General features: G+C 30.0%; 1 long non-coding RNA gene across 7 annotated transcripts in view; it reads left to right on the top strand.

Moving 5' to 3' along the window:
* LOC139876663 (uncharacterized) overlaps window positions 1-8,955 on the top strand; it is a 40,964-nt gene extending 32,009 nt beyond the window's left edge. For 2 of the 7 annotated variants that reach the window (XR_011768229.1, XR_011768226.1), the window contains 5 exons: window positions 1,682-1,784; window positions 2,432-3,031; window positions 3,108-3,187; window positions 3,348-3,404; window positions 3,756-5,134. This is a non-coding gene — a long non-coding RNA (uncharacterized lncRNA). Of the gene's footprint in view, window positions 1-1,681; window positions 1,785-2,431; window positions 3,032-3,107; window positions 3,188-3,347; window positions 3,405-3,755; window positions 5,135-5,216; window positions 5,450-8,764 lie in introns of those variants that run through there. The other 5 variants (XR_011768232.1, XR_011768227.1, XR_011768228.1 and 2 more) reach the window with 5 other exon arrangements.
* The last annotated feature ends 13,046 nt before the right edge of the window (window positions 8,956-22,001 follow it).

The following is a 22,001-nucleotide window of genomic DNA, read 5'->3' as shown; positions in this document are numbered from 1 at the left end:
AATTATTCTAAATTCCATAGTCGATCACATTTGTGGGAGCAAGTGTGAGGTTTAGACTATTATGAACTTGGATTGGTATACATTCACGGGATGAATGTGGGGCAAGGTTGCAACCAAGGTTCATAGATATTTGTAGTATACAAATATTGGAAGACCCGCCCTCAAGATTTACTAAATAGAGCCTTTGTGGTTGATCACATGTAATCTTGAGTAAAGGCGAATATCATTGTATCCTCTGACCTGAGATACGTATTGGATTCAGATATTTACCAGGTATTGTGCCTTGATTCTTTCCTTCGCTATTCTGAAATATGGTAGTTCACAAGGAAGAGCTCAGGCATAATGCAAGGTACATATTTAGGACGTATGTAGTCAAGATGGAATTTGTCCCTCTTATTCGTTGAGAGTCAGATGTCTAAGGCCTGATAAAGTTAGATCTAGAAGAGAGTGATCACTCTGTGTCTCTTGGATTTAACATGACATCTAGGACAAAAGGATGTGATGAAAGATTCACCTATTCATATTCGAGATGGGAACTCGAAAGGGATGATGTTATTGAATGGCACAAAGTCATAACATATTGGGGGTGATGGACGGTCGTTAGGTGGTATCCATCACTTGCATTAATTTCTTATGTTTCTCGTGCAAGTGGGAGATTGTAGGTATTTCATATGCTCGAGAGACATATTAAATTAACGTGGCCACTATGTTATGATCCAAGTCGGGTCATACCCAATAACAAGCTTACCAGCACTTTATATGTATTTATTTTAACGATTGGATTGTTATGTAAATACGCGACACTAGAATTTTAGAAAATCGGTTTTCTAAAGTATTATCACTTGAGGTAAATTATTTGGATAATTTATATATAATTGTTTATAGGTTTAAATGATTATATTATTTTATATTTTATAAAAGTTTATAAAATATAAGTAACATAAATAATGCATGGTTTTATTTAACAAGTTTTATAAATATATTTACAAGTTTATATAAATTGCACTTGTTATTTAAATAAAAGGGAGGATGCAGTTTTTTTGGGACTCCTAGGTGTGATTCCCATGCTTGCTTGGTAACTTGGAACAAGATATTCCTTAAGCATGCATGTCTCCTTTTAACCAAAGCATTCCTTGACTCAAGTGAGATAAAAAAAACAAGCAAACACTAAAAGAAAACTGCAACTTTTTCTGCTAAAATAAGGCCTGCTGGCCGTGAGCTTTAGGGAGGGAAGGAAGTGGTTTTGCTTGCTAAATCTAGGTGATTAAGTGTCTTAAATCCTAACTCTATCATAAGGGGTGTTGGTGTAAAAGAGCTTGTGGGTATTACACACTTGAGGCTTCATGAAGCTATTTTCTCCATCATCTTCTTCTTCATATCCTGCTGTCCATTCAGCTCATTACTCACCATTGAAGAGGTATAATCTTCTTCTTCTACTTGTATTATATGTAAGTATGATTTCAAGACTTGATATTAGTATGAAATTTAACAAAACGGTTTTATATATATACTTGTTCTATTAATGCTTCTGTTCGTATCAACTATCTTAAAATTGGTTTTATGATTGTGTTAACTTAATGAACATGTTGTTTTGAAACTTGTTAAATTCCATCACTATCCACCCAAATTAATTCCTCAGATTAATTCCGCCTTTTGTTTGTTTCGTTAAATCACACTGCAGATTAATTCCTCCGTTGATTAGGGATGTAAACCCACTAATTGATGACGGCCGTATCTTCAGTTTCACGGCGGAGAAGGTGCTGCTGCTGTGGAGATTTATACAGGTTTAACTTTCACCTCTTGATTCACTGTTTTTGCTTATTGTGTCTGAGGTTTATGCGACGTGGTTTCAATTTATTTGTTCAGCTGTGTTTTTCCCCCAGATATTTAGAAGTTTCTGCGTACTGCGATATTGTTGCTCTTTGTTGGTAATTTTGTGCTTTTCAACCAACAGAAACACGATCTGCTGCGATTAGTTTCATTCGATTATCAATGGGTTTAATTTTTTAATTATCAATGGTTTTATCGTTGGTTACTTATTAGTTATTATCTCTTATCGATTATCAAGGATTTAATTAGTCGATTATCAAGGGTTTAATTAGTCGATTATGTTGTTTTTTAAATTTATGGAAGTATGAATTAACTTTTTTATTTAATGCTCTAAGATGTTTCACCTTCAAGCGAGGCATGGTACTTTAGCTCATGTTATTTGCTTCCCACCAACGTATTTGGTAATTGTACTTTAGCTCATGTGTATAATTTGTTACAATATCACATCTTGACTTCCTTTTGCTTCTATTTATTCAATTATACTTGTGTTCCAATATGTATGTTTAATGTTTAATTGATTGTTGTTGTGTTCGAATCTGTGTGTTTTTAATTGTTGGTACCCTAATAATTGCAACTTGAAAACATAAATCTTATTTATTAGGCTGACAAGTTCCCGGGCTCGGCATACCTGCGAGTTTAAGATGATGCTTACTCTCCAACAACAGGTATTCATCCATGATACTTTCACAACTCTTTTCTCCTTATCTTTATAAATCAATTGGCACCTAAAAATTAGATATTTTACCTCGCATGCCTCTCTTTGATTGTTGTTGTCTTTAAATGGTAATAAATCATATGAGCTAGAATAATTCATTGACACTGTTGCAAATGCTTTGGAAGTAATTGGCTATCAATTTGAGATAATTTTGTTATTCAAGGGATTAGGGGATTGGGGCTGCTTTATTTTTAGTGAATGAATTTTAAGTGGATCTATTTGCTGCTGATTATTTACAACCAACTACTGCTGCTACGCTTGCCATCTGACGTTACACATTTACAGCGACGATAATTCAATACTTATGTACAGATATATAGCTTTTTCGTCTACTTTTGTTCCATATTTATCATTTATTATACATAAATAGTTTACTGTAAATAACCCAATTTTTCTAAGCTAATCCAACATTATTTGTGACTACATGCAGTAAACGCTTTGATTCCAAGAGTGCTTCGATTGTACTATATGAGATGACCAAACAAGGTATATCACCGCTTTTGAACTTTATTGTGCTACTTATTATGGTATTAGATACTCAAATGGTTCTTTTCTTTTTCAGGTTAACTGGACTTGGGTTATTTGGCCGTCGATCTGGTATTAGGTTTCAACCGAATCCAAGTTCACCTTCGCAATAATTAGGTATTCTTTTTTGTTTCAGTTTCCCAATCGTTCAATTTATCACCTTCGTTTTTCTTGAAAAATTCATTTGGTGATAACAATGGTCATCTATAATTTTTGTCTTAACGATTTTCATGTAAACAAGATTCAGTCATGTAACTGTTTGTGATCATTTTAACAGAGAGTTATACTAGATGGAATACTAAAAGAAGGCTTATGTTCTGTCCAAGATGAAAGTGTAGGTTCTGTGTTTTATTCATTATTTTATCCAGCCTTTTATTTAAATCAATAATCAATAATTCTTGACCATGTTGTGCTCAAAAACGTAAAAAATCATAAATTGAAGAAGAAAATTTAAGACAACTCAACCACCATCGAGTTTGAAAATTTTAGGTTACAATTGAATCTTTATGTAGTGTTGGATAGAGTAATTCCAAGTTATTTTGTTTTAGTAATTTGAACCCATAAGGTTTGAATCTTTTTGCTGTTTACAGTTGAGAATGATTCCAGGTTAAGAAAGTTTGAATCTTTTTCTTTGGTTTGAAAATTTTAGGCTACAATTTAATCATTATGTTGTGTTATTATGCAGAGTGGTTACAGGTGAATTGGGTTTGAATCTTTTTCTTCAAAAAGGGAACTTTTTAATATAATATGGAAGGAGGTGGTGTTGTATCATCAGAGAAACAAAATATAGAATCAAATGCAACATCGTCTTATACTTATTGGGTTCGAGAAACTAAACACGATGTTGCACCACTTCCTGTTCCACATAAGCTAAATGTTGAAGATATTTCAAGTGGGTCGAAATCGTTGAATCATCTTGGCTCTGGTTGGAATAAGGTGATGCTTTTTTACTTTACAAATCTTTTCTAAATTGTTTACAATTCTGTTATTAATTATTATGTGTCATTATGTACTAGGGTTATTTTTTGTTCAACCTAAATTGATTGCATATTATGAACTCAGATTATTCAAAATATGAGACGACTGCCACTTTCTTGAAATAAGGTTTGTGTTTATGGTTATTATGTGTATCTCAATATAATTTGTAATGATTCAAGTTAGAAATTCGGTCGGTGTTAGCTGATTCAACAATCGAACGAGTATGAGAAGATGTGAACGATTAAGTGGGCTTGGATGTTATGTAAGCTACTTTTTATAATCTTTGTTTATTTCAGCTATGATTTGGGTTATCTTGGTTAAAATCGGTAAGTAATAACATATAGTAAGAATTTTAGTTATCGATCTAACATTTTATGTGAATCTCATTTGAAGAAACTTTGTGTTTATATTATTATGTTTAATTATTCATCAAGTCGTTAATATTTTGCAGAAAAGTTCCTATGTAATGGTGCTATGTTGAACTAGGGATATGCAAGTCTACTTAGGCTACAAAAGTTCACTACAAGGTTTGTTTGCTTTGTTCTTTCATTTAAGACTTTCATTTAATCCCAAATTTAGAATTTAGAATTTAGATTTTGATTATTTATGAACTCTGTATATTTCATATTTATGGACTTTGTATATTTCTGTGTGGCAATATACCAATGACAATCAATCTTTGAATGTATATGTGTCGCTGTAAGTAAACTATTGGGGAATTTGACCATACAATTATCTTTATAATTTGTACATGGGTGGCAAAATGGGTGAGCTGAGTTGAAGTAGGTTGTAGACATTTAATCTATATATTTTGAATGTGATTGATGTATATTGTTTTGTTAATGCTTCTTCGTTATTGTTTGTGTATGTTATATATCTAAGACTCATGTACATGAATATGTATACGGGTTTTATTATCAATGTGTGCATTTGAGAAGGTTAGGTCTTTATCAGATGTATATTTCTCCATGTTCATCGATTTCGTACGTCTTGAAAGAGATTTTACAGTAATCGTTCACCGGTGATGTTTTATTTTTTATGGTAAGAGCTTTTACATGTATACTATACTGATGTTTTATTGTTGCTTGCTTTTCGATTGTTTGATTTTTGTTTTTTTTTTTTGTTTTTTGTTTTTTGTTTTTTTTTTTTATGTTTACTTTGATTACAGTTCTGATTCGGTAGCCCTTTCAGTTACTTTGCAAAATGTGTGTTCATCCTTCATTATTATGCCTTGATGTATTCTACAATTCTGTTATTCATTATTATGTGATTATGTACTCGGGTTGTTTTTTGTTCAACCTAAATTGTTTTGCGTATTGTTTGCTGTTTCAGTAACTTTCTTTACCCGTTGCAAACACACGGTTGACTCATGTTTTACATCAAACAACTGTATCGTTTATGGTATAATAAAGCTTAAAGTACATGACATCTTTATGAGACTGTTAATATATCTGTTCTCCCTCGAAACACCATCATTGACTTGATAGTTAAGGGAAAGTTTGGAAGTTTGTCCAAACTGTAACGACCCGACTTTTTCGACTTATATTTGTGCTTATTACTTTCACGAAACTGCGTATTTGTGCGTACTGAGCTATATTATACTCTGAGATTTTACTACATGTGGATTACTTTCGTTTATATATTAAAACGTGTCATTAAGTACGTAGGTTACTTAACTTGATCCCCGAATGGCTTTTACGACCGTTGGTGTCACTTGACGTTTGAAACGAGCTATGTACTTGGTACACGTTTAACTTTGGTCATAATTGGAATATTATGACTACGTAATACTAATTGTTACTTTCTAATAACAATTACTTGAGTTATTGGATGCTTAATTAAGCTTAGTAATTTACTAGAACACACTAGTTAGTCTTGTTGGACTTTCTACCCTGTTGGACTTTAGCCCACCCTACTCTAGCTAGTGGACTATTTAATTAGCCCAATTATTAATGGATTATGACCCATTTATTTGTAAGACAAATACTCATTTATAAGAGCCAATATACTAGCATTTTTGTTCACCATTATCACTAATGTTGCATGGGATCCCAACATAAGCACCAACTTTAGACCACCATTAACCAAAAAGCAAAAGTTGTCCCCCACCTTGTCCCCATAAACCTACGGCCTCCCTCCCCATATTTCCCTATAAATACCACACAAACCTCACCCATTTTACACTTGATCTCATTCATAAATTACGCACTTACTTTCTAATTCTCTCTCTAGTCTTTCTCACTCTAAAAAGTGTAAGTTTTAAATTTTCTTCTTTTTCTTCTTCTTCTCTTCTCAATGTCGACATCATCATCATCATTAAAGGATCTAGCTTTTTAGCTTTTTGATCTTGTTATATCTTGTAGATTCAAACTTGGATTTGAATCCTTCAAGAACATGAAAGATTCAAGCTTTCTAGCTTTGAATCTTCATTTACTTGTTAGATCTAGGTTTTCTAGCTTATGATTTCTTTATTTTGTTATAAAGATCAAAACTTGTGTTTATGATCTTCATGTAACTTGAAGATCTAGTCTTTTACTTTAAGGATCTTCAAGAACATTAAAGATCCAAGCTTTCTAGTTTAGTGTTTCATTATTTTGTTAAAGATCTTAGCTTTTTAGCTTATGGTCTCGTTACTTTTACCAGATCTTAGCTTTCTAGCTTATGGTCTCATTAATCTTGTAAAGATCCAAGCTTTCTAGCTTAGAGTTTTCTTAATACTTGAGATCTAAGTTATTATTGTAGATCTCACTTACTTGGAACCTTTTTTTGATTGTTGTGATGATAAAGATCAAGTCTTCATCATCTCATATGATGAAGATGCATAAACTTGTGTAAAAAGGACAAAGGTTGAAGCTTTATTGGGTTTATGCAATAAAGAGGCAACCTTGATGTTCAAAACTTGTAGAATGATAGCTTTTACTCTTAGTTGTGTATTGATGGTTGAAACTTGGTCAAAATGATGCTAAAACATCAAAGAGTTGTACACTTGAAGCTTACAAGCATCAAGGATGAGAACCGTGATGAGCATCAAGCACCAAGAATCTCACCGGAGCACTTGTTTACTATTTTTCGGGGTCTGATCAGACTCTTTGGGCTTCTGTTTAATTGATTTTCAGATAGTTCGTTTCGAGTAGATGACTTTTCGTTTAAGACTCACCTAAATCCGATATACGGATTAGGATTTATAGCCTTTCGAAAATCACTACGCCTTTGTAACGTCGTGCTGAAAATTCTGACCTACTCACACTTAAACTGTCGCCACGGTCAAACGAAGACGAGTTAGGTTCTGAAAATTGGTCCGCGGTTATAGGACTCACATACGGAGCCTTGGCCACTGACTACGCGTCTTTTCGATTTGTATAGAGGTCGTAACAGCTGTCCAAATTCAGCCTATTGTTTCAATCTCTATTCTTGTTAAACTTACTTTACCTTTTACGAATGATGAATGATGATGATGATGATGATGATGATGACACTTAAGACTTAATTTATGCACTTTTAAACTTTTGGGGACAATATACTGACTTAGTGACCTTTGACTTAGGTTGACGACCTTTCGGACCGACTTACTACTTGCATACTTTTCGACTTTTACTGCTTATTCACTGTGAGTTATAGCTTCCCTTTTTTACTTTACTATTTTTGGGACTGAGAATACATGCGCTTTTTATGTTTTTACATACTAGACACGAGTACTTAAACTTTAAATATGTGTGGGTGATATAACGGCACAAAGATTCCCCTTAGCTACGTTTAATCATTGGTTTTTGAACCGGTGAACGCGAATATTAGATATGGATCCATAGGGTTTGACATCCCCACTCGGGCTAGTCGCCCTAGCATTTAACGGGTGTTTGATACTTCGAGGACATACACACTCGCCAAGTGTACTTTTAGGAGGTATTATTATTACGTTAAGTTAGTTACCGGGTGCCCACGAATAAGCATATACTTTATCATACTGATTTGAATTGCTGGTTGAAGCACTGAAATCCCGTGGTCTACATTACATTACTGATTACAAATAAACTATAGCTCACCAACATTCGTGTTGACCTTTTAAGCGTGTATTTCTCAGGTGCTTAGACGTTGTTGCTTCCATTGTTAGACTTGCTGTTATAGTCTTGGTATTATAGACTTGCTGTTACAGACTCGCTGTGTTAGACTTCCGCTGCATTACTTAGAGATGTCTCAATCATGAAACTTTTACTTTGCATTCACAACTTATGTTACATTTGAACAATGGCTTTGTAATGACCTTTGTTTCACGTACTTATGTTAATGCTTTCTATTTGTAGGAGCACATTATCTTTGTAAAACATTTGACGTTGGTAAAGACGTCGCCTTTTCATGAATGCAAAACTGGTTTTTTAAACAGCATGTAATATTGTACCGTGCAATGGACCTGTTGTTGATGATCCGTACACGATGGTTTTGTACGGGGCGTCACACAAACTCTGTACAATTACAAACATTTCGGGGCGGGTGGCAAAATGTGAAAGTAGAATCGAAGTTCATTATGGTTATTTATTCATTTTGTTAACTCGAATTCACCAATATTATGCCTTCGATTCTTTTTTGTCCGAAAAAGACCAGGACTTCTTTAGCTATTCTTTAACTATGTTAAGTGCAAAACATGAAAAAAACGAATAAGATAGATACTTATCTCTATTTATTTTTTATCTTCACTTATATGCTTCGTATCTTTATACGCAGGTTATGGAATTGGATTGATCCAAATTATCCACCTTCAATTAAATTAAAAAGTTGGATGCCTACAACCGTTTTGAAGGTTTATTCCAAACAGATCTAAATAGAAGATTTACTCCAGACTTCACAACCTCCAACGCCGTTGTCTCCCGTATCAACAGAAACAACTGTCGTCGTCTCCTGCACCAGCAACCACCGCTGTCACCGCCACCGACGGCTCTCTCGCACAACTCAAGGACTGCCAGATTATGGTTGCTAAAGGATTAAACACTTAGACGGGTATAAACTTAAGGATTTTCAAGGTGCATTTTTATTTTTGGGCATCTGCTTGGGGTTTTTATTATTTATAATTGTATAAATATATTGTGTGTTTTTTTTTATTATCCAAATATATATATAGATTTGATAAATAAAATGGTTCTTTAAAGATGGTATTTTGATTTGTAGGTCTATTGAATTGCAGGTACTATTTAAATTCAATGTATTTTTAATTTATGATTTTTGAGATAAATAGAATGAGAAAAGTGAGATTAATTTATGGTTTATAATAGTTAATTTATGGTTTTTTGAGATATAGAGAGAAAGAGTAACTTGGGACAACAATTCGGTTATCTTAATTCGTGATGTTTAAATTGTTTGATGTTTTTAACATGGATTGTGAAGTTGTTGTTTTGTACCTCAGTTCATAGTTACCCTTTGTATTAGCGTTAGGTATAGGATCAATTAAATGGAATAATTTAATTAGCTGATAAAGAAATCATATGAAGTTGTTGTTTTGTACCTCTGTTCATAGTTACCTTCAGTTTATAGTTACCCTTTGTTTGGTCCAGACATCATGTGTACTTATCTAACGGAATAATTAAATTAGCGTTAGGTATAGGATCAACGTTGTGCATTTATCAAATCATGAGGACTACCGGTATAAGTTTAAAAAGAAAAGGACTATCGGTATATGTTTAAAATATGTGAATTATTATTATTATTTGAAACAGAAAAAGAAAGGTATTTGATATTTTATGAAATCAAAAGAAAATAAAATATAGAAGCCGACACCACAGACTCTTAAACTTAAAAGAACTTTAAAAATTCGTCAAAACCACGGGCTAACAAACTATGCAGCACAATAAAAAAATGTTGTATACAAAGAAGTCTTGCAAGACTTATAGACTTTATTGAAGAAATGTTTTATATAATTTTCATTTGTATGATATCTATCAACTATTATGTATGCTAAATGTTATTTTTTGTAAATATTTGAATTATGTTTCCTTATTATGATATTCATCAAGTATAATCTATTTTTTAAATATGTTTCATTCTTATCACATAGTATAAGAAACATAATCTACTTTTAAATGTTATGTTATTAATATTATACATACGCAATTTTTGCAATCATATAAAAACCGTCATGCAACGGTGATGTCGATGAATCTGAATACGGAGTCTTTGATATTGAAATTCCACAAGATCTTTTGATAACAGATCTTGATGATCCAATTGGTTCGATCATCTCAACTATTTATCCATATTATCTTTTTAATCTTGGCAATCCAGAATATTATCAGCAACGTGCAATTCTTGCTCCAACTCATGAAGTAGTTAACATCATTAATGATAGAATGATGATGTGTTTGGAAGGAAAAGAAAGGTCATATTTGAGCTCAGACAGTATATGTTCGTCACAGAGAGACGCTGACTTTAATAATGAGCTATACACTACCGATTTCCTAAATAACATTGAAGTTGGGGTTTACCAAAGCACAATCTGAGGCTCAAAATTGGTGTACCAGTTATGTTACTTCGAAATATAGATCAGGCAGGAGGTTTGTGTAACGGGGTTTACAAATTGTGCACTTAGGAGAAAAAATCATCAAAGCAAAAATTTTAACCAGCTCAAACGTGGGGAAGATTACAGAGTTATCACGTATGCTTATCGTACCGATGGATAAGAGAATACCTTTCAGATTCCAAAGAAGACAATATCCATTATCGGTGTGCTTTGCAATGACAATAAATAAAAGTCAAGGACAATCACTATCGCGTGTCGGTTTATTTCTTTCAAAACCGGTGTTTTGTCATGGACAACTATACGTTGCACTATCTCGGATTACTAATCGGCAATGAATCAAGATATTAATCTTAGACAAGGATAACAAACTATCCAACACGACAAAAAATTTGGTATACAAAGAAGTCTTGCAACACTTATAGACTTAATTGAAGAAGTGTTTTAACAAATTTCCATTTGTATGATATCTTTGAACTATTATGTATGTATAATGTTTTTGTAGAAATATTTGCATTATGTTACATTATTATGATTTCCACCAAGTATAATCTATTTTTTAAATATGTTTCATTCATATCAGATATGTGAAAAAAATTGTATAAGTTTTCATGTGATGTTACTAATATTATAAGTACGGTATCTTAGAAATAATATGAATTCCAACGTGCAACGCACGGGTTCCAAAATCTAGTATATATATAGGGGTATGATCAATAGGGAAGTAACCAATTAAGGGTGGGTGAAAGCAATTTTTTTCGAATTTTTTTTCCAGACATCAAGATCACAATGAACATTTAAAAAAGACCCTTCGTGATAAATGTTATTATTATTTTCTCTATGTCTCCCATTTCCTCTTTCTCCTCAGACTCTTCCTAAAGTGAAGTCATCTTCTTCCATTTCTGGACAAATATTTCCAAAAATCTTTAACTAAAACTCCTAACTGTGAGATACATTAGGAACATTGGGGACAATGTTCATCTAAGTGTGGGATGTTGGTATAACCTTTTACATGCCATATCACAATAACCCCATTACAAAAATTCCTAGTTCTTAAGCCATATTTCAAAATTTTAAACAAAAGAAAGCCTTTCCGAAAAAGTACTTTCGAAAACCAAAAATGTTTGTAAATAAAAATTAAGGCTTAACTAAGGTAGAAATCTTGTTGGGACGGACCAAATCTCTAATAGAGCATTACATGACTAGCCATTATCGACCTAAATTGATTATGGTGAGACACCTAAATAAGACCATATAAGCATTCATCTTTAATGCTTCATTATTTTCCGTTGAGAGTGCCGATGTCTGTGTTCAGAAGTAGAAATTGCTCTAGATCTACATTTCCGAGTAACGAAATGTGATATAGGTATAATCAGAAGAACTAGCCATTTGTCAAAGAAACCCCACACACCTAAACCACTACCTCTACCACATCAAACCATCATACACATCATCTTTACAATCACTCAAAATTTCAGAAAATGAGATTTCCTCTGAAAAACCCAATGTTATAAACTTCTCAATTATCACGGCAAAGGTCTTGCAAAAAGTTTACCGGCAGAAAGTTTCTCGAGATAAAATTTCCAAAAAAAAAATATAATTTTCAATGTTCTGACAAAAGGAGCAGAACTTATGGAGAAACACCAAAGAAGAAATCGACCGAAAAATACCTGCGCAAAATCACTCTGATAGTGCTCCAAATGAACATATATTTAGTCACAATATCATCTCAATATGTAAAGCTTTTATTTGTAATTATTATATTTTTAAGTTGTAATCGTTTAAATAAATAAATGTGAAGACGAAGCACGAAGATTAAAGAATTGAAGAAAAAGTGCCACTAAAGCCTGAAAAGTGCCACTAAAGCCATAGTGCACTCAAAAGTGCCACTAAAAGTGAGTTAAAGACTTGCGCGGATTTTGGGAGTTAAAGAAAATAATATTTTGTTCAAATTACAAATTGTAAAACGCAAAGTACAAGATATCTACGCGTACGAAAGGACGTTCGAAAATTCGGAACCGAGACATAAACTGAACATCAACGCGTGAGACAACGGACCTAAAATTACAAGTCTACTATGCACAAGAATATAATATAATATATATATATAATTATATAAAATAATATATATTATATTATATATTAAATAAATCAAGCAGCCCACGTTTTAAATGAAAGATGGGTGCATGCCAGCCTGGCCATGCGATCGCATGGCTTCCAATTGATGATCAGGTCTATAAAAGGCGCCAGAATTCAGACGAATTACACACACCACAATCATATTACTCTCCCTCTGTATAATATATATAATATATATATATATATATATATATATATATATATATATATATATATATATATATATATATATATATATATATATATATATATATATAATAGTTTAGTTTTATATTAGTTAGTTTGGGTAATGTAAAGGTTATTTTAGGGGTTTTAAAGTCGAAGTTCTGTCCGTGTAACGCTACGCGATAAATAATTATTGTAAGTTATGTTCTCCCTTTTTAAATTAATGTCTCGTAACTAAGTTATTATTATACGTATTTTAGCCGAAGTAATCGTGATGTTGGACTAAATATTAAGACGGGGTTATTGAACTTTGGACCATAATTGGGGTTTGGACAAAAGACCGACACTTGTGGAAATTAGACTATGGGCTATTAATGGGCTTTATATTTGATTAACTAAATGATATCTTGTTAATTTAATATAGAGATTTATAATTTAACGTATTTATATATAACCACATACGCTTGATCGGGTACGGTAGGCGGGATATCTATAAATACTAATAATTATTCATTTGACTGGACACGGGGATGGATTATGTGACGACCCGGAGATTTCCGACCAAATTTAAACTTAATCTTATATGATTTCGACACGATAAGCAAAGTCTGTAAAGTTGATTATCAAAATTTTTGAATTAATTACATGGATTCATTTAACCTTTGACTATTCCTGATGATTCACGAACAATTTTGTGTAAATAAATATGTAAATATATATATGTGTGTGTGTATATATATATATATATATATATATAAGTATAAATATAAATGTAAATGTATACATTAATTTGAAATGATAGAATACAGTTTAATCATCTGAATTGAAAATGTGAAATCATATACAGAATAATTAAGTTGCTATTATATATATATATATATATATATATATATATATATATATACATGTATGAATTCTATACATAAATAATATTATAAATATCATAATATACATAAATAATTAATAAATATTAAAGATTCAATACATTATGTAATAAGTAAATATGATACAATTAATAAATTTTAAAAGTAATTATGAGTTAAAATATAATTATTAATATGATTATTATTATTTTCATGATGACTAAAGATAAATGTTAATATTAACATTATTATTATTATATTTATTAGTATCATTGTATTAGTAAAATTATTATTAGGATTATTAAAAGTATTATTATTAACTTGATTACTAAAATTATCATGTTATTTAAAATTGTTATTATCATTATTCTTATTAGTATTATTATGATATTAATATTATTAATATTATTAATATCTCTATTATTATTTTTATTATTACTAAGTTTTGTTATTTTTATTAATGTTAAAAATTAAGGTTTGTATATTTAATAATATTCCGTTTCCTTAATATGTAAAATACAAATATAATTATATACAGATAAACAGATACAGATATATATTATATGGGTATATACAGAATTATATATAAATATAAAAATATATATATAAATAAATATAAATAGATCTGTATACGGTTTAACATCCACATCTGATCTACTTTAAAATCTGAATCTGTTTTATGCAGCAATCAAAAATAGTATTTGATTTGTCTTCTGCCTCTTAACTGATTACAAAAATTGGAATCCATTACAGTATATAACAAAATTTGTTACCCATCCCTATCTGCTTTTATTTTCTTTTGTTTCTTCTTCCTGGCTCCATTATTCTGTCGACTACTTATTTATATTTAAACAATGATTTGTTCAGTGTTAATGACTAACTCATTCAGTTCTTCCATCTTCATCTTCAATTAAAACAATTACAGTCTGTATCAGATTGAAATTAAATAAGAAAAAGGGATGAATCAGACGTTTACCTCTGTTATTGTATCATATAATCAAAAATTCATTTTCAAATGAATTTTTAAAATCTATAAATGCAATGTTGTTAGAAATATTTCATTCAAAGTATCTGGAAAGTTTCAATCTCCAAAATTTCATATTGATTACGAATTTCTGAGTCAAAGCTTTTAAATTTAAAAGTCAAATTTATGTTCTTGAACGAATTCGAAATTTCTGTTATGAGTTAAGTTAAATTAATGATTCCAACAGTTTCTAGGATGGATTTGCAAGGTATTTCGTGTTATAATCTTTGTCCAAAACTTTCTTAAAATTGAAATCATATATTTTTTTTTGTTCATAACAGCGAACATGCAGCTGTTATTTGTTTTATTTTTATTTTTTTTATTATTTTTTTTCTTTCTTACAATACATACTTTGAATATTACTTGTTTATAATTTATTGATGAGTCAAAATATTTGTTCTGTTATCATAATTTGTTTTTGGCCGATTTTAAAAATTAAAGGAGGAAGAAGAGGAAGAACATGGTCACCAGAAAAACGAGATTTAATAAATTAAGAGGGATTATAAACAGAAAATGGGCGACAACCCAATGGTTAGGAGATAGTGCGAGTATTCGAGAGGTCTCGGGTTCGAGTCCCGGCCGTGGCGTTTTTTTTAAGCTTCTCTTCAAAGGTTGTAACATTCATTATTATCATTATTATTATGTTAATCATTATTATTACTATCATTAATGTTATGAATATTATTATCACTACTAAAATTAATATTAATATCATTATTACTGGTATTATAATTATTATTATTATTATCATCTTAATTATAAGTATCATAACCATTATTAGTATTATTATTGATATTATGAGTATTATTAATTATTGTTATTGTTATGTTAATATTAATATTATGATTGTTATTATTATTATCCTTTTAGTTATTATTATGTAATATCACTAAGTATTAATAGTATTATTATAATTTTTATCATTGATATAAGTATGATTATTATTATTATTATTATGAATATGATTATTATTATTATTATTATTATTATTATTATTATTATTATTATTATTTTTATTATTATAAAAATATGATAAACTATTATTATTATCATTAATATTAGCATTAATATGTTTTTATAAATAATAGAAGTGTTAATATTGACATCAGTAATATTATTATCACGAATATTATTATTATGTAAATACTAAAATTAGTATCATGCCTATCATTAACAGTAAAATCAATATTGTTACAAGTATTATTATTAATGTCACTATTATTATTACCATGATTCTTATTATAATTATTATTATAAGTAATGTTATTATTAATATTATCATTATAATAAAATATAACTTTTAATTACTATATTATTAAGTATATAAAAATATACTCATAAGTAATATTACACATAAGTATGAATATATTATATTAACAATTTTTATAAAAATATTCATATAAAACAAATTAGGTATTTTTAATATATATATATATATATATATATATATATATATATATATATATATATATATATATATATATATATATATATATATATATATATATATAACTATATAAATAATAATCATTTTTAAATATATATACAAATTAAATAAATAATATATAAAGTTATAATATATGAAATTGTTCGATTACGATTACATGTATTAATGAATACACAAATGATATAGGTTCGTGAATCCGAGGTCAACCATGCATTGTTTCAGTATCGTCGTATGAATATTTTTACTACAAAATATTGTATTGTGAGTTTCATTTGCTCCCTTTTTACTAAATGATTTTGCAATATATATTTTTAGGACTGAGAATACATGAAATACTTTTATAAATGTTTGACAAGATAGACACAAGCAAAACATTCCTCGAATGAATTATTATACAGATAGAAGTTTTGTAAGTTGTTATATCGAATATTTCCCCCTGATTATTATAGCTTGGTAACCTAAGAATTTGGGAACTTGCCCGAAAATGACACGAATCCTAAAGGTAGCTACCGGGTTTAACACCCCCACCCAGAATGTTCACTAGACGGAAGAGCTAGTGGGCGTGGTGTTTAGTACTTCGAAGTTTATATATTATACAGACGAGATATTCTGTTTTGGGGATATTATTGATGCGCATTATATGTTAAGTTCGGTTACCAAGCCAAGCAATGAAAGCAAAGTGAATGTTATGTATCAAGAGAATGATTTTATACACAGGTTATGTGTATGTTATTTTTGTGCACGAGATATGTGTACGGTTATTAAAAATCACGAGGCAACCTACGGGGGAGAAAAGGATACGGACCTACTCTGCCAAGCATTAAGAAAAATGGTTTCGTACACGAGATAGGTGTACTGTATTTAAATCTTGTGGTCTATCAAAATGATGAATTTTATTGTTTACTATAAACCTATGTACTCACCAACCTTTTGGTTGACACTTTAAAGCATGTTTATTCTCAGGTATGAAAGAAATCTTCCGTTGTGCATTTGCTCATTTTAGAGATATTACTTGAAGTCATTCATGGCATATTTCAAAAGATGTTGCATTCAAGTCGTTGAGTTCATCAAGATTATTATTAAGACAATTATAGTTAGATGTATTGTGAAATGTTATGCATGCCGTCAACTTTCGATGTAAAGAAAGTGTGTCTTTTAAAAACGAATGCAATGTTTATAAAATGTATCATATAGAGGTCAAAAACCTCGCAATAAAATCAACTATTATGAATCGTTTATAATCGGTATGAACGGGTCCTTTCAGTTGGTATCAGAGCGGTGGTCTTAGCGAACCAGGTCTTGCATTAGTGTGTCTAATTGATAGTTGTTTAGATGCATTAGTGGGTCTGGACTTCGACCGTGTCTGCATGTCCAAAGTTTTGCTTATCATTTTGTGTCGAAAATTACTTGCTTATCATCCTTAAAGTCTAGACACGTCTTACTGCCTCTATTGAATAGATAGTGTATAGATAAATTCGTATCTTAGCGTATCTGTTACTGTAAACCTTGTCTGACAACTTTATGGGATCTTGGTATTTTATATACATATAAAAATTATGTATTTCTAAGTCCTATAATCTATCTCATATCAAAAATCAATTCCCTGATCGTACCAAATGGATCCTTCAACTAGTTTGAGTTTATCAGATTTCGACAGCTATTCCGATATGGATATTCACTTGAGCTCCGAAAGCAGTGTAAACAAAATGGATCAACCAATTAGTCATCTTCAATTCTGGATGAATTGGGGATGGGTTCGTAGACGACTTAACCGATGGAGACGAGAAGAAGGCGATCCTTTCCTCCCACCAACCTGCACTCTTAGAGAAGAACCTGAAGCACTTTCCGACGAACCCATTCGAAACACCATTTTTACACTCATTTCCAGAGTATCTCGCCACGATTATATTCTATCTAAAATTATAAAACTTATTCATCTGCTCATTTCGACCGACAATCATCCTGGAGTAATGGAAGAAGTCAACGAGCTTCGCGCTCGAGTAATAAATTTGGAGAATATGGTGCAAAACTTACCAGCTTCAACAACACCACCGGCACCAACAGTACCACCAACAACCCAAGTTTCAACCTCACACGTCTCAACATTACAATCCATACCTAGAACTTAATCATTGTTCTGCGAATCATTCTACATCATTTATCTTCGTTCTACATGACGATTATGTAATTTCTAATGTTTTAGAGATTATATATTCTAGTTCTAACGGTAAATAAAATGAGATTAATATCATATTGACTCATTAAATCAATGATTATATCTGAAGAAAATATATATGTAAGTATATTTTCGTAATGATTGTAAATAAAAATTCTTTCGTACAAACTGTTAATGGTGAAATATTTTAACGGGTAGGTAATACCCGATGAATATTTAGATTTCACATTAATAAGTTACACTGTACATTCTTTCAATCTGATTCAACAGTCATTTATTATCCTACTTACATCCACAGATATACGTATCCGTTCACTGCAGAATAACCATTTTCATTCAATTTTATATTTGGATTTTGACCTATCAGAATCCAACAAGTGGCATAATGAAGAAAACATTGGACAAAATAAAATTTGTTAGAAACAAACAAATTAACTATGAGAAAAATTTTGTCAAGAATCCACGCTAACTGTTTCTAGCTAACTGTTCCTAGCTAACTGATTATATTTTATTTATCGCAATTTATTTATCGCAATTTTTATTCTCGCAATTTTATTCATCATCATTTAATTTTTGTTATTTATTTTACGCACTTTAAATATCGTCGGATAAATTAGGACACGTATACAATGTTTTGACATATCATATCGACGTCATCTATATATATTATTTGGAATAACCGTAAGTCACTCTATATCGCGGTAATGCTCGAGTTAGCATATAAAGGGTCGAGGTTGATTCTAAAATAATATATATATATACTTTGAGTTGTGATCGAGTCTGAGACATGTATACAATGGGTCACGATACGTATTAATTAATTTGAATATTATATATTAAACTATATATGAATTATTGAACTACTAACTGTGGACTAGTAACTGTGGACTACTAACATTGGACAATTAAAATAAATTAAAATATTGATTATAACATATGAAACTAAACATTTCTTCAAATTTGCCACTTGATTTCATCTTAAACCTCATTTGTATCTTGACGATTACAATCTGCGTTCAAACCTTTCATGATTCTTGAAAACACCTCAATCGAGATAGCCAGTTTTGTCACAGCTCCAGCAAGTCAACTTCGACTTTTCGTTCGAAACAACCTTATTATAACCTTGATATACATATATATGCGTACTCTTTCATTGTTACCGGGGAACCGTTTATATCCCACCACATTAGCAGTAAACTTACCAGCAACTTCATTGATCTTTGACTTTCCAAAAAATCATTATATTCATTGAAACCCTATCATATATTCATCCGCATCTTGTAAAAAAAATTTTCATACCAATTATTGGAAGTCAGCAATCAGTATTTTGAATCTCGCGACATTTCTACATCAACAGTTATACTAATATATATAACATTTATCTCTTAGAATTATGATTTTTTATTCTAAAATTTTAAAAAGCACCCAGTCTATGAATCAGTTCTCAAAAATTTTGAAATATGCTGATGAAGCAGCAAAAACTGCAAACGACCTTAACCGTCAGAAGTTTGATGAAAAAGAATAGTATGTTGGCAAAGCTCAGAAAATTTGGTACTGAAAAATGAATTGAGCAAACCATGAAAGAGGCTGTGGATAAATCACAAAGAATAAACCTGCCTTTAAAGAATCCAAATAATCCAGTATCTGCTGAAGTCATTAACGAATATCTTGCTCCTGACTCTAAACCCTTACGAACAAATCTTCATCATCATCCATCGATATTAGAAATTCTTAGATATCATCGTATCTTTCATTATAAATATCCTCGATATTTCTGAAGATATTTTCATAACAATTCTTAACTGAAATCATTTATCTCTTCGCGCTATCTACGTTACATCATAAAGGAAACTGTGTTAGTTTCTAAATTTTGAAATATTTGAATTTAAAATATGAATGTTTTTGAAGTAGTGTTTGGAACTGAAGCATGAGTTAGTATAATATAATGACACTTGATCAACGTGATTATATTACAGTAAGTCATGCTGAGTTTCTAATGAAACATGATGATTCACAGACCATAACATCATAATGTGCCATGTTACACGACTCTTACATTCTATCTAATCTCTAAACATATCAAGAACATATTTTCTTGATAGTTCTATCTTTTCTCTTGAATTCTGGTAATTTAACCAATCAATATCGTGCTATTACAATTTCTCTCTTAAAACGTTAGTCATGTTCATTTGAAACTTCATACCTACGAATTCTGGACCATTATTCGCTTGACTTAAAGTCGGGAAGAGAAAACAAAAGGATGGAACTCCAAAATATAAAGGAAACGAAGGGGGTGGATTTATAGTATCAGACAGAGCAACTGAGACAGATTATTGCATTTAACCAAAGAACATCCTAATTTCCTTAATTACCGAAGAACCAAATCTTATTACGAAGATTTCCTCTAAATCTCTTGGATTCCGGAAATCAACCGTGACTACGTCACTGGTTAAGACGAATCTACTTTTACTCATTTCACTCTTTTGTGATAGCTTCACTCGTACTCTTCGCGTAATCGAATTGTTTTATCCATATTACTCAATGATGATAAAACCCTATTCATCAGCTCATATTCGTCTTAAAAATATTTTTATTGTTAGTCATGACGACCTCGATCAAATTTCGGGACGAAATTTCTTTAACGGGTAGGTACTGTGACGACCCGGAGATTTTCGACCAAATTTAAACATAATATTATATGATTTCGACACGATAAGCAAAGTCTGTAAAGTTGATTATCAAAATTTATGAATTAATTACATGGATTAATTTAACCTTTGACTGTTCCCGATGATTTACGAATAATTTTGTGTAAATAAATATGTAATATATATATATATATATATATATATATATATATATATATATATATATATATATATATATATATATATAAGTATAAATATAAATATAAGTATAAATATAAATATAAATGTATACATTAATTTGAAATGATAGAATACAGTTTAATCATCTGAATTGAAAATGTGAAATTATATACAGAATAATTAAGTTGCTATTAAAAAATAAATAAATATATATATATATATATACATGTATGAATTCTATACATAAATAATATTATAAATATCATAATATACATAAATAATTAATAAATACTAAAGATTCAATACATTATGTAATAAGTAAATATGATACAATTAATAAATTGTAAAAGTAATTATGAGTTAAAATATAATTATTAATATGATTATTATTATTTTCATGATGACTAAAGACAAATGTTAATATTAACATTATTATTATTATATTTATTAGTATCATTGTATTAGTAAAATTATTATTAGGATTATTAAAAGTATTATTATTAACTTGATTACTAAAATTATCATGTTATTTAAAATTGTTATTATCATTATTCTTATTAGTATTATTATGATATTATTATTATTAATATTATTATTATCTCTATTATTATTTTTATTATTACTAAGTTTTGTTATTTTTATTAATGTTAAAAATTAAGGTTTGTATATTTAATAATATTCTGTTTCCTTAATATGTAAAATACAAATATAATTATATACAGATAAACAGATACAGATATATATTATACGGGTATATACAGAATTATATATAAATATATGAATATATACATAAATAAATATAAATACATCTG

This window comes from Rutidosis leptorrhynchoides, chromosome 11 (genome assembly GCF_046630445.1).
Source record: "Rutidosis leptorrhynchoides isolate AG116_Rl617_1_P2 chromosome 11, CSIRO_AGI_Rlap_v1, whole genome shotgun sequence".
Classification (NCBI taxonomy): Eukaryota; Viridiplantae; Streptophyta; class Magnoliopsida; order Asterales; family Asteraceae; genus Rutidosis; species Rutidosis leptorrhynchoides.
Note: the sequence above shows the minus strand (reverse complement) of the source record. Positions and strands in the feature narration are given on the sequence as shown.